Below are 15,460 nucleotides of genomic sequence, written 5' to 3' on the forward strand. Positions count from 1 at the left end.
CGAGGCTCATCCGGAGATGTACTGCTTCACCTATCCCTTGTGTTGTTCTCTCAATCCACCCCTCGAGGCTCTTACAGAAATATACTGCTGCCCCTACCCCATGTATTGTTCCTTCAATCCAGCCCTCGTGACTGTTACAGAGATATACTGCTGTCCCTATCCCATGTGTTGTTCCCTCAATCCACCCTTGATGCAGTTACAGAGATATACTGCTGCACCTACCCCATGTGCTTTCACTCAATCCACCCTTCGATGCTGTTACAAGGTAGGGGACCACCCCTTTCAGCCAGGTAGGATCGTTACAATGAGACTGGAGAAGACCATTCTGCCCCTCGAATGAGTTACACAGCAATAGAGAATGAAGTAATTCAGCGCGTTGAGTACATTACACAGCCCAGGAGGAGACCATTCAACCTACCTTAGTTGCTACACAGGAACGGGGAAGCTGTCGCTAACAGGAAATAAAGAGTAGAGGTAAATATTCATTTTCAGGTTGCAAAGCTGTAACTAGTATAATGCTCTAGAGATCACTGTGGGATCATCAATGACAAATAATCTGTATCAAAGATCTGGAGGAAGGGAACTGAATGGCACGAAGCTCAATTAGTGCATCACCCAAGATGATCGTTCAAGATGTCGTCAAATGGAGGTACTGAGTCTGCAATGTGATACAGACAGGGAAGGTTAGTGAGCAAACCTTCAGCAGAAAGATCATAAGGTGAGCTGACAGTAAGGACAAAACAATGGCGATCAATTTAAATGGAGAGAGATTGCAGAACCCTGTGATGCAGGCCGTTTCCATGTTCCTAGGACATGAATCATATGGAGTCAGTCTGCAGATGCAGCAAGTGATTTGGACGGGAAGTGGAATGGTGCTGTTTTTGGCAAAACGTATCAGGATTAATGAGGAATGTTTTACTGCATCTGTACGGGGCATTGCTGAGACCACATCAGATACACTGTGTGCAGTTTTGATTGCCTAAATTTAAAAACAAAGATATAATTCTTTCAGAAGATTTTCACAGATGTTTCCCTTCACACCTTCCTGGAGGGAAGGCCTTTTTAAAATGGGGATTATCAGTTTTGATCTGAGATGAGAGATCTTCTTGAACCATACATGACTTTCTGAAAGGTGTTTCAGCTGGACGCATATTTCCTCTTGTTAAGCAGTTTAAAGTATAGAATAAATTTAAGAATAAGATGTATTGATATCAACACACGTATTATACAGACATCGACCGATATTTACAAATTATACAGACGCATATAAACATGTCATCAGATGATAAAGCAGGGACATTTCCTTTCTAATGAAAGACACTATGTAAGAGAGAGGGATCAAACAGTAATGATGCACCTTCTATCGTCCATTATCAGCCGTTCCAGAGAATGCTCCAGGAGAGCACACATGGCCCAATTTAATATTCAATTGATATTATTGTATGGTTCAACACAGAGAGGGAGAAAAAATGTTCTCTGCTGATTGATCCCTCTCTCTTACATTGTCCACCAGATAGCAAAATGTGAGACAATAAAATCCCTGAGTTACCTTCACCACTTGTGAAGGATTCCTAGTGAGGACTCATGGAATCTCTCCACTGCTGGAAGCAAAGGGAGTTCAGCCAAATCCAACTGTTCCACAAATAAATCCCATTACCAGCAGCTTGTGTTAGCAGAATAATTTCAAAGTCCGAACAACATTTGGGACACTCTATCTTTTACCATTTTATTGTGAGTTCAACTTCCTGCATTTCACATTTTTCTCTAAAATGACCCAGTCTAAGTCCTATACAATTGGTCATATCACTAAACTGGCTACATTTAAAATTTGTTGTAACCAGTGGAGGAGCGGGACTGGAAAAGGACACAGTGACTCTCTAACATTTGTCGGAACACAAAGGAGAAATTCTTATTGGACTGTTCAAGTGGGAACTCCCTTTACCAAACGTTTGTGGTGCCTGGATGTTTGCATTTGTTCAAAGTTGAGCTGTATTCAAACATTTGACAGACAAGTGCATGTAGGAAAATTGTATGCAGACAGAAAAGTGCTGCTGAAACCACAATCAGAGCAGCTACGATCTTAGTGCCTTGTGGAGTAGTGACAACGTGTCTAATGACCCACTCCTGCTCCTCAGTCCTATGTTCAATTCAGCCCCTCAAACCACTTGCACTGGTGCTGACTGGGGCATCTTGCTCCAAATACCTGGTCCACAGTAGCACAGGATCTCATTCATTCCCTCCAAGCTGTCACGCACAGTTTGGTGTGGGTTGGAAAATGTTACTTCAAAACCCAGGCTGGGTTCGAAAGACAACTCTGGTCTCTTTATAGAGTGTCTCCTCTCTGGAACTTGTGCTTCATTTGTTGGTAATGGTATAGACCCAGATTCGCTGTGAATTCAGCCCCCAGACCTCACTAAGTGATGACTCATAAAGTACTTTGCTCTCTCTGATTGGAACGTTCAATAACAGAACGTGCAGGAAAATTACAACCATTAGCTTTGTAATTACAGAATATAAGAACATAAGGAACAGGATCATGTCGTTCGGATAATCAAGACATTTTTCCGATTATGGCCAATCTACTGTTCGTATTAACTCATCTTTCATGTCCAATTCTTCACACCCTCTCAGCTCTCTGGCAGATCAAAAATCAATCTACCACATTTTTAAATACTTTCAGTGATGTATCTCCCCTAGCTCTCGAGACAAGATAATTCGAGACATTCACTACCCTCTGTGAGAGGAAAACGCTCTCCACAAAGACACCGTTACATATTGATATAATTAAGAGGGGAACACAGGGGCTCAGCAAAGAGTGAATAGCCTTGCTATCAAGGCAGTATTTGACTGAGAATGTCATCAGAAGCGCCATCTTATTTGAGCTTAATGGGAATCAGGTGTCCCCTCCCCACTGGCTGGGGTCTTTCAGAGCACAAAGGAAGATGCCTGTGGATGGGGGCCGAAAATCTTCTCAGTCCCAGGACATCTCTTCAGGACATCCTCAGGGTAACTTCCTCAGCACAAACATCTTCAGCTGCTTCATCAATGTCTTTCCCCATCATAAGGCCGGAGTTGGGGATGGTCACTGAGGGTTACACAACGTTCAGAATATTTTGTCTCCCATCAGCCCCTGATGCAGCCTGTGTATGTGTTCAGTAAGACCCGGACAGCATTCAAGCTTGTGCTGTTAAAGTGTCGGTAACATTCATGTAACAGTGCTGTCAGACACAGTTAAAAGAGGAGCTCATTCAACATATCAAGCTGGTTAGGTACAGAAATGTGGAAGCCATTCAGCCCATTGAAACTACTGAACAGAAGAGTGACAGCCCATTCAATACTCCTGCTTATTCCACAGGAAGAGAAGGGGTCTGGTCAGCACATCGAGCTGTTAAACAGGATCAGGTATAGCCCAATCAGACCCTTGAACCTGTTCCATGGGACTTGGAGGAGGCCATTCAGCCCATGAGATAGTTATACATGAACAGGAGGGTGTCATTGATGCTCCAATATGATAAACCAATGGAGCAGAGACTGCACTCATGGATGGATCTACGAGGTTCCTCGTGGGCCCATTGCCGGTGGAATGTTTGCTACTTTAAAGTGAATTACTGGCAGAGAGGAGGGAAGCCAGATGTTTTGTATCAAGTCGCAAAGAGGCATCGTCCTTCTCTGAGTAAACAAACACATGTTCTCCATGGAGGTCAGAAGATGATGGGAATAGTTAACTGTTTTAGAATGAAGGTATTGTGGCTGCTGTCAGGATTTTGGAAAACGTGATGTTCAGTCTAGGATCACACACACCAAATGCACTAAATTCAAATTCTGACTCTCTGTCTCTCTCTCTCTCTATTGATATAGGTAGTGGGGGTAGGGTGAGGGTAACGTCCTCAAAGGCTCTTGTAACCCGAGTAAAACAAGCCATGGATTTTATCACCGTATCAATGTCTGTTTAGAACATCATGAGAGACTGTCCATTCCCCTTAAGTTTCAATGCAATCATCTTTTATTCTCTCACAGCGCTAAAGATTAATCTTCGTTCACCCCTCATCTTACCAACATTCCAGGGATTAACCTGGTGAAAAACCTTTGCAGTCTGTCTGTGGCAGAGCGATTATTTCTTATAAAGGAAAGAAAACCTGTTCACAATGTCCCAAAGACTGCCTCAACAACACTCTCAAGTTTGATCACAAGAATTAATTTTCCTCACTGAGACACCTCCGTTTCTTTCCTCTGGCGTAAAAAAGTCTTTTCTTCTCGCTACACTGCGACTGACGTGGAACTTTAAAGCTCCTAATATCTATATGTGAGCATCAACAAAGTCAACACCAGAGGTGCTACGGGAGATGAACATCACACTCAGAGGAAGACTAAGAAAGAGTGCACTTGAAATAAGGAATGGTCACCACATGAATGGAAATGAGCTGTAGGAATATGGGAAACAGGCAGAGGAAGGGAGCTATCTTTCCTTTTGTTCCTCCCTCATAGGTCAGGCCAGCATGTAATGCCTATCTTGAACTGAGTGGCTGGTTCAGCTGTTCCACAGGTCAGTAAAAAGTAAAACACATTGCTGTGGGTTTGCAGTCACACAGAGACCTGATCAGCGAAGGATGACCCATTGCCTTCACTAAAGGACATGAGGCAAGCCGATGGGCTTTTTATTTTCTTTTTAAGGGGAGGGTAGGGACGAAATCAAAATAGAGTTGGAGAGGGAAAATTTCCTGTTTTTTTATAAGAGCGGTAGTGCTTATTTGATGTCCTCTTTTTTTCCCCATTTTTTTCTTAACCCCCACACTACCACCTAATTGCGGGAGTGCTTATTTTATCCCCAGCACCCATGATGTGTGTGTGCAGGTGTGAGACACAGTGAAAGACACAAAGTGCACGAATCTTTATTCAAATTCCACCACCAGGAAGATAGGAAAACACCCGGGTGGCCAGTGACAAGCACTGCCCTTCACATCAAAGGGTAGTGCTGTGTGATCAAAAACAGTGAAGGGTAGGGTAGGAATTAAATCAAAATAGAGTTGGAGGGAGAAATGATGCACTCCACTCCCTGCGGCGCCCACCTCTCCCTGAACAACTCCAGGGTGTTGGTCGACACCGCGTGCTCCTTCTCCAGAGACATCCGGGCCCTAACGTAACCACGGAAGAGGGGCAGGCAGTCGGCCCTAACGACCCCCTCCACGGCCCGCTGCCTGGACCTGTTGATGGCCAGTTTGGCCAGGCCCAGGAGCAGACCCACGAGGAGGTCTTCAGACCTGCCCTCCCTCCTCCGTACCGGGTGCCCAAAGATCAGGAGCGTGGGACTGAAGTGCAGCCAAAAGCAGAGGAGAAGATTTTTAAGAAAATCAAAAAGGGAGTGCAAACGCCCAAACCCAATATACACGTGGTCCACGGACTCCACAGCGCCACAGAACAAGCAGTTGGGCTGGGAGTCCGTGAACCACCGCAATCTGCGGTTGCAGGGGACTGCTGCGTGCAGCACCCTCCACCCCACATCCCCGAGAGAAAGGGGGAGGACTCCAGCGTAGAGAACCCTCCACTGGGGATCCCCACCGTTCGGTGGCAACTGGGCACGCCAAGGCGTGTCCGGACGGTGGATGAGGGAGAAGAGGTGGACGGTGTGCAGCAGCAGTCTATACAGGGCCCTCCTTTTTAGATCTTTGAAAGAGACAAACTTAAAATTTCGGAGGCGCCGATGGGCTTTTTATACTTAATGATGATGGTTTCACTTCAATGCTACCAATTTACTTCATATTAACAGATTATTATTCTGTGGCTCTAGATCATGAGTCAATGACTTGAGCACGGTGCATTATCTTCCCGTCAGACAGTTTCTGTGCAGAGAACAAGTTAAATATTTCAAGTGCCATTATTTTGTGATTGACATGTGGTTAGAAGGGGTTTGAAACAGGTGATTCCGGATTTAACAGAGGCCCAAATGATAGTTTACTCAGAAGGTGCACTGTGGCTAAGGAGGAGACGGGGATATCATGATGGTGTTATTGGACAGAAGTAGCGAGTGGGGACGATATGGAGATATCGATCTGTGCGGGGCTAGAAGGATTATGGAGTTTTAGAGTTTCTCCTCACATATTGATGAGTCATTTGAAAGTAGTAATTTGCTCATTATAATTTCTAAGAAATTGAATTTTTCATTGGAGCTGAAAACGATGACTTCCACATTTCCTAATTTCAATAACATGAACAACAATTCAGATTAACCTGCTTTAATAGACAGTTAGAATGACTTACCAGGAACACCAACCATAGCGAGGATGGGATAGTAACCAGCTTGAATAACTATCAGTACATCATAGATCCTCCATACTAATGACACCCCAGGTTGGGAAAGCCAGTAAAGACTAGTGGAAAAACTCCTCTCCATTGTTGGATCATTCCAGTCTAATGTTCTCAGATTCTGATATCTCCTCCCTGTCTCTCTGGAGCTGCTGATCCCTGTTAGTACTGTCGGCGATGCTCCCATTCATACTATGGGATAACACATTGAACTTAATCCTTAATTAATAAAAGAGGCAAGCCCTCCAGTGACACATTTAGGATCCACGGAGACTGACATTAATCACAGTCACTGAACAAATAGCTGCAGCCAACGCCTTTCAATTCAATACTGTTTTATTACAATTCAAAATAATGATTAACATTTACAAAGTCTGGATTGGATATGCGAGGGTGACTGAGGGAACGAATGTTGAGTCTGGTAGATTAATTGTCTAACCATTCACTCTGCATTGGATATGGAAGTAATGCCAGAGGTTTATCGGAGCACCAACATGCTGCTCTGCTTATAAATGGAAACATAGACCCTGTAACTACTGCTGAAGCATGACAATATCAGTAAGAGATTGAGAGAACTTTTATAGGCCATGATCTGGAGAGAATATATACTTAAGGCAGCGTGAGGTTATAACAGACAAGTGGGGTTAACAGAGAATTGTACCTCAGAGACAATGGGGACTCCAGATGTTGGAGAATTAAGTGTAGATAAAGCATGATAGTGGAGAAGGCACAGCAGGTCAGGCAGCTTCCGAGGAGCAAGAGAGGCAACGTTTCAGGCAGGGCCCTTCGTCAGAACTGCGGAGGAGTAAAGGGGCTGACAAATAAATGGTGGTGGGGGTGAGGCTGGGGGAAAGGGTGGTGATAGGTGGGCGAAGGTAGAAGGTGATAGTGATAGGTCGGTGGGGAGTTGGAGTGGATCGGTGGAAAGGAAGATGGACTGGTAGGTTCCCACAAGAGGGCGGATCTGAGTCGGAGGGTCGGATCTGGGTCGTCGAGGGGAGATTTGTAAATTAGTGAGTTCAATGTTCATGCCGTGTGTTTGTCGGATCCCGAGGCAGAAGATGAGGTGTTCATGGCGACATCCCGGTATATCTCTTCTGAACCCTCTTCAGCTTAATAATCTCCTTCCAATAACAGAACTTCACACAGTACTGCAGAAGAGGCTTCATAAATGTCCTGCACAATCTCAGCATGACTTCTCAATTTCTAACCCCAAATGTCTGAGCAATGAATTAGCCTTAAACAGCTTGTCTATAAGTGCCACAAACTTCTGTGAATTCGATCTGCACCTGTGGGTCCCTCTTTTCTACAACACTACCAACGCACTACTATTAATTGCATAAGCCTTCCCTCTTTTTATTTTACCAAAATGCAATACCTCGCATTTATCCAAGTTAAACTTGAACTGCCACGTCTCAGCCCAGTGACTGATATTACTGCCCCCTCAACCTCCTGCTTCAGGTTTAAAAGACCCTCCCTCTCCAGGAGGCCGACAAACACAGGCCTTGAGTTTCCCAAAGACCAAAAGCTTGATTTGCTTTGTGCAAGCAGAGGGAGGAGAGGGTAAGGAGAGGCTGGAAAGTAAACTGATGCCTTGTATCACTTAATAATTTCAGGAAGAGGGAAGCCACATGTCAGAGGTTGGAAATAATGGCCAGTGTTTTTGTCCAGAAATTGTGCTCTTTCCTCATCTCTGGTGTTCAGTGTTGATATCTATTAGAGATCCCTCATAGTGTAAAGTTTTTCTGCAAGATTCCTTGCCCTAATATTGAAGATTACAGATAATAGCCATTTAAGCTGGAAATCATAGTCAAGCAATTAAAGAAGTTCATTGTTCATCTCGATGGCAGAGCACGTGCACTCATCATCTTATAGTTGAGGCTCATACATTTTATTTGTTTAAGAATGAGAACTGTTGCCTGTGTTTTTCAGTTATGTTAATCAGAATGTAATAAATCCATGTAGAGCTGAAAACTGACACTTAACATTCTGGGCATGGTTTAAGTCTTGTGTAGTTGGTAGCACCCCTGCCCCTGGGTCAGAGCTCTGGATTCGATTCCCTTCCATGAACTTGTAGTAGTGTCACTTTCTCTGGAAAAGATTATCTCGATTCTGTTGTGGGGATGTGTCACAGTATGTTCAAAGAAAGCTGATGAACACACAGGAGAATCATGTTGCAGCTTTAGGGGCTATTTTTGAGTGGTGGTAGTGTCCTGACCTCTGAGCCTAAAGGTTGACATCCCACAGAGATGTTTCATTATATGTCTGAGCACGTGGATTAAAATGATTTTTGAAATGTGACTTGATGGAGTCCATGCAAGGACTGCACAAAACAGTACATCGGACAAACAGGGAGACAGCTAACGATCCATATCCATGAATACCAACTAACCACGAAACAACACGACCAGCTATCCTTAGTAGCCACACACGCAGATGTCAAGCAACATGAGTTCGACTGGGACAACACTATTATTATAGGACAAGCCAAACAGAGAGCAGCCAGGGAAATCCTAAAGGAATGGCACTCATCCACAGATTCTATCAACAAACACATCGACTTGGACCCAATATACCGGCTACTACAGCAGACAGTTGGAACTGACAACAGGAAGCGGCAGAGACAAACCACTATAAATGCTGGAGGAAAGATCACAGAAGGGCTTCACAGTCGGCTCCCAAGCACTGAGGATGTCACCGAGAGAGGGGACGAAACGTCTGCAACATAAATTCCCAGCTCGGTGAACAGAACCACAACAGATATACACAGAAGCACAGACAAACCACCCTCCACCACCACGTAGTCTCCTGCCAGTAAACAGTTGTACACAGAAATACACACACAACCCTGCACCACCAAGTTGTTTCTGGCTATTGATCAGATATATACAGAAACACACACACACACACACACAATCCCCCTCTACCACTCTGTCTCCTACCATTAAACAGAAATACACAGCAATGGACACACACAACCCTCTAACAACACGCTGTCTCCTGCAATTCAACTGATACATAAATAAAACACACATGCACACAACCATCCATCGCCACCCTGTCTCCCGCCATTAAACAGGGATACACAGAAACACATACACACCAACCTGCACCAATACCTGTCTCCTGTTATTATACAGTTATTGACAGAAACACAAGCACACAACCTTCCACCACTAGCCTGTCTCCTGCCATTAAACAGATATATTCGGAAACACACATACAACCCTCCATCATCACGCTGTCTCCTTCAATTAAATAGACATACACAGAACCACACACGCACAACCCTACACCAAAACTCTGTTTCCTGCCACTAATCAGATATGCAACGAAACACACAACACAACCCTCCACCACCACGTTGTCTCCCGCTATTAAGCAGATATACATAGAAGCACATACACGCACACACAACCCTCCACTAACTCCCTGCCTACGGTCAATAAACAGATATACACAGAAACACACAAACAATCATCCACGACCGCACTGTCTCCTGCCATTAAACAGATATAAACAGAAACACACATATACAACCCTCCACGACCATCCGATCTCCTGCCATTACACAGATCTACACAGAAACACACACTCACAACACAATGGTCCACCATCACACACTCTCCGGCAATTAAACAGGTATAAACCGAAACACACACACATCTCGACACCATCCCTCTGTCTCCTGCCATTAAACAGACATACACAGAAACACACACACACACACAACCCTTCACCATCACATTGTTTTCTGCCAGTAAACAGACATACACATAAACACAAACACACAACACTCCATCGTTGCCCTGTCCCCCACCATTAAATAGGGATATGCAGAAACACATACACACCAACCTGCACCAATACCTGTCTCCTGTTATTAAACAGGTTAGACAGAAACACAAGCACAAAACCTTCCAGCAACACCCTGTCTCCTGCCATAAAACAAATATATGCTGAAACACACACACACAAAACCGTCCACCACACCCTGTTTCCTGCCATTAATCAGATCTACACTGAAACACGCAACACAACCCTCCACCACCACATTGTTTTCTGCCATTACGCAGATATACACAGAAACACACAAACACAACCTTCCACTGACACCCTGCCACCTGTCAATAACAGATATACACAGAAACACACACAAAACTAAACCACATCTGTCTCCTTCCATTAAACAAATATACACAGAAACACACACACAAGCGTCCACGAACATCCTGTCTGCTGCCATTACACAGATATAACAGAAACACACACACACACATACACTCTCCAGCGATTAAGCAGGTATAAATAGAAACACACACACATCTCGACACAATCACCCTGTCCCCTGCAATTAAACAGACATACACAGAAACACACACACACAACCCTCCTCCACCACATTGTTTTCTGCCATTAAACAGATATGCACAGGAATACGCACACACGCACAACCCCTGACACCCAATTTGTTTCCTGTCATTAAGCAGATATACACAGAAACATACACACACAATCCTCCACGACCACCCTGTATCCTGCATTTAAGCAGATACATACAGAATTACACACACAAAACTCCAGCACCACCCTGTCTCCGACCATTAGACAGTTATACACAGAAACACACACTCACCATTCTCCACCACCAAGCTGTAAACTGCTATTTAACAGACATTTACAGAAATATACAGACAACCCTCCACCACCACCATGTCCCCTGTCATTAAACAGATAAGCACTGAAACACACACACACACCCAACCCTCCACCACCACCCTGTCCCCTGTCATTAAACAGATATGCACTGAAACACGCACACACACACACCCAACCCTCCATCACCACCCTGTCTCCTACAATTAAACAGATATTTCCAGAAACACGCGCACACACACACCCAACCTGCCATCCCCACCCTGTCCCCTGTCATTAAACAGTTATACACAGGAACACAAACACACACTACCCTCTACCACCGCCCTGTCTGGGTCATTAAACCGATATGCACTGAAACTTGCACACATACACCCAACCCTCCATCACCAACCTGTCTCCTGCAATTAAACAGATGTACACAGAAATACACACACAATCCTCCATAAAAACCTTGTTTCCTGCCATTAATCAGATATACACTGAAACACACAACTCAACCCTCCACCATCACGTTGTCTCCTGCTATTAAGCAGATATACACAGAAACACACACAGACACACACACACACTCTCTCTCTCCAGCGATTAAGCAGGTAAATACAGAAACACACACACATCTCGACACCATCACCTTGTCCCCTGCCATTAAACAGTCATACACAGAAACACACACACAACACTCCACCACCACATTGTTTTCTGCCATTAAACAGATATATGCAGGAACACACACATACGCAAAACCCTTGACACCCAATTTGTTTCCCGTCATTAAGCAGATATACACAGAAACAATCACACAACCCTCCACGACCACCCTGTATCCTACAATTAAAAACATACATACAGAAATACATACACAAAACTCCAGCACCACCCTGTCTCTGGCAGAAACACACACTCACCACCATCCTCCACAGTGTATCTAACACACCCCGGTCCCAGACAGAGAGAGGTGGGGGGGGGGGGCGGGGGGTGTGGTGAAGGACAGTGTATCTAACACACCCTGGTCCCAGTGAGAGACGGGGAAAGGACAGTGTATCTAACACAGCCCGGTCCCAGAGAGAGATGTCTCCTGCTATTAAACAGAAATTTACAGAAACATGCAGACAACGCTTCACCACCACCCTGTCTCCTGTCATTAAACAGTTATACACAGAAACACACACTCACCATCCTCCACCACCACGCTGTCTGCTGCTATTAAACAGAAATTTGAAGAAACATACAGCAACACTCCACCATCACCCTGTTTCCTGTCAATAAACAGATATACACAGGAACACAAACACACACAACCCTCCATCATCACCCTGTCTCCTACGATTAAACAGATATACACAGGAACACAAACACACCACCTTCCACCACCACCCTGTCCCCTATCATTAAACAGATATGCACTGAAACACGCACACACCACCCTCCTCCACCGCTCTGTCCCCATCATTAAACAGATATGCACTGAAACACGCACACACATACCCAACCCTCCACCACCACCCTGTCTCCTGTCATTAAACAGATATGCAATGAAACACACACATATCTCTCCACCACCTCCCTGTCCCCAGCACTTAAATAGATATACACAGAATCACACACACAACCCTCCATCACCACCCTGTCTCCTGCCACTGAGCAGATATACACAGAAATGCACACACATAACCCTCGAGCACCACCCTGTCTCCTGTCATTAAACAGATATACACAGAAACACACATACAACCTTCCACGAACGCTCTGCCTACTGCCCTTAAACAGATATACACAGAAACGCTCATACATGCACACCCTCCACCACCACCCTGTCTCCTGCCAGTAAGCACATAGACACAGAAACACAGACACTTTACATCCCACCACCACACTGTCCCTTGCCATTAAATAGATTTACGCCAAAACACACACACACCAGCCTCCTCCACCATTGTGTCCTGCAATTAAACGGATATATACTGAAACATACACACATATTTCCAGTGCCACCCTGTCTCCTGTCATTAAACAGTTATAGACAGAAACATGCACACACACTATCTTCCACCACCCTGTCTCCAGCCCTTAAATAGATGTATATAGAAACACACGCACACAACAATCCACGAGCACCCTGTCTCTTGCTATTAAATATGTACACACAGAAATACACACACAATCCTCCATCAACACTCTCTCCTGCCATTAAACAGATATACACAGAAACACGCACACATACAGAACCCTCCACCACCAGCCTGATTGCTGTCATTAATCAGATATACACGTTACCACACACACACCTCCCCAATCACACAGTCTCCGGTGATTAAATAGATATAAACAGAAACACACACATCTCGACACCAACACCCTGACTCCTGCCATTAAACAGACATACACAGACACACACACGCGCGCGCACACAACACTTCAACAGCAATTTGTTTCCTGTCATTAAGCAATTAAACAGATATTTACAGAAACATATAGACAACCCTCCACCACCACCCGGACTCTTGTCATTAAACAGATATACACAGAAACACGCACACCCATCCTCCAACAACACCCTGTCTCCTGTCATTAAACAGAAATGCACTGAAACACACACACATCCCTCCACCATCACCGTGTTTCCTGCCTTTAATCAGATATACACAAGAACAGACACTCAAGACGCTACACGACCACAAATCTGTCGCCAGCCCTTAAATAGATATTAACAGAAACACACACTCACGCAACCCTCCAAGACTACTCTGTCTCCTGCCATTGAGTAGATATACACAGAAATGCACACACACACATTACCCTCGACCACCACACTGTCTCCTGACATTAAACAGATATACACAGAAACGCACATAAAACCTTCCACGAGCATCCTATCTACGCACAAACCTCCAACACCACCTTGTTCTCTTGCCATTGAGCAGATATATGCAGAAATACACACGCACACAGCCCTCGACCACTACCCTTTCTCCTGCCCTTAAACAAATCTACCTAAAACACACACACACAAACCTCCACGACCACCCTGTCTCCTACCCATAAACAGATATACACAACAACACAGACACAAAACCCTCCACCACCACCCTGTCTCCTGCAATTAAACATATATACACAGAAAGGCACACACCATCCTCTTCCAGCACCCTGTCTCCTGCAAATAAACAGATATACACAGAAACATACACGCATATCTTCAGCACCACCCTGTCTCAAGTCATTAATCAGTTATATACAGAAACGCGCACACAACCCTCCAATACCACCCTGTTCTCCTGCCGTTGAGCAGGTATAAACAGAAATACATGCACACAAACCCTCGACCTCTACCCTGCCTACTGCCCTTAAACAGATATACACCGAAACACAGACACATACAGAACTCTCCACCACCACTCTGTTTCCTGCATTAACCAGATATACACAGAAACACACACACAACCCTCCACGAACACCAGTCTGTCTCCTGTCATTAAGCAGACATATACTGAAAAACGCACACAACCCTGCACCACCACCCTATCAACTACCATTAAACATACATGCACAGAACGGTCCACCATCACACACTCTCCGGCAATTAAACAGGTATAAACAGAAACACACACACATCTCGACACCATCCCCCTATCTCCTGCCATTAAACAGACATACACAGAAACACACACACACTCCTCAATCACACACCCTCCGGTGATTAAACAGATATAAACAGAAACACAAGCTTCTCGACACCAACACCCTGTCTCCTGCCATTAAACAGACATACACAGAAATACACGCAACCCTCCATCACCATATTGTTTTCTGCCATTAAACAGACATACACAGAAAATAAAAGACACACACAGACACCCCACCTACCAACATTCTGTCTCCTGGCATTAAACAGATATATACAGAAACACACACACCCAACCCTCCACCACCACCCTGTTCTCGTGCCAATGAGCAGATATACACAGAAATACACACATAAAACACTCGACCAATAGCCTGTCTCCTGCCATTAAACAGAAACACACATTTTTTTTAGATTAGATTACTTACAGTGTGGAATCAGGCCCTTCGGCCCAACAAGTCCACACCGTCCCGCCGAAGCACAACCCACCCATACTCCTACATCTACGGGGAATTTAGCATGGCCAATTCACCTGACCTGCACATCTTTGGACTGTGGGAGGAAACCGGAGCACCCGTAGGAAACCCACGCAGACACGGGGAGAATGTGCAAACTCCACACAGTCAGTCGCCTGAGGCGGGAATTGAACCCGGGTCTCGGGCGCTGTGAGGCAGCAGTGCTAACGACTGTGCCACCGTGCCGCCCGACACCAATACCCTGACTCCTGCAATTAAACAGACATAGACAGAAATACACACACACACACACACACACATCCACACACACATACACACACACACCTTCAACAGCAATTTGTTTCCTGTCATTATGCAATTAAACAGATATTTACAGGAACATATAGACAACCCTCCACCACCA

This window comes from Chiloscyllium plagiosum, unplaced genomic scaffold, assembly GCF_037043375.1.
Source record: "Chiloscyllium plagiosum isolate Xiang-an unplaced genomic scaffold, Cpla_swu_hap1 HiC_scaffold_39, whole genome shotgun sequence".
NCBI classification, from domain to species: domain Eukaryota; kingdom Metazoa; phylum Chordata; class Chondrichthyes; order Orectolobiformes; family Hemiscylliidae; genus Chiloscyllium; species Chiloscyllium plagiosum.